Below are 267 nucleotides of genomic sequence, written 5' to 3' on the forward strand. Positions count from 1 at the left end.
GAGTGTGTGTGTGTGTGTGTGAGAGAGAGTGTGAGAGAGTGTGTGTGTGTGTGTGTTTAAGTGTGTGTGTGAGAGAGAGAGAAAATATGTGTTTGTGTGCCTTTCTTTTGGTTTGCCTTTATTTAGGTCACTAAGTCACAACAAAGTTCCGGTAAGAGTGATGGATGTTCTGTGTGTGTTTGTGTGAGTGAGTGTGTGTTTGTGTGTGAGTGTGTGTGTGTTTGTGTGAGTGAGTGTGTGTTTGTGTGAGTGTGTGTGTGTTTGTGT

The 267-nt window shown here is 43.1% G+C and overlaps 1 protein-coding gene across 4 annotated transcripts in view; it reads right to left on the reverse strand.

Annotated features, from left to right (window-relative positions):
* LOC107572213 (mitogen-activated protein kinase kinase kinase kinase 5-like) overlaps positions 1-267 on the reverse strand; it is a 29,118-nt gene that overhangs the window by 7,579 nt on the left and 21,272 nt on the right. The window lies entirely within an intron of this gene.

Source organism: Sinocyclocheilus grahami, unplaced genomic scaffold, assembly GCF_001515645.1.
Source record: "Sinocyclocheilus grahami isolate Dianchi unplaced genomic scaffold, SAMN03320097.WGS_v1.1 scaffold1717.1, whole genome shotgun sequence".
NCBI lineage: Eukaryota > Metazoa > Chordata > Actinopteri > Cypriniformes > Cyprinidae > Sinocyclocheilus > Sinocyclocheilus grahami.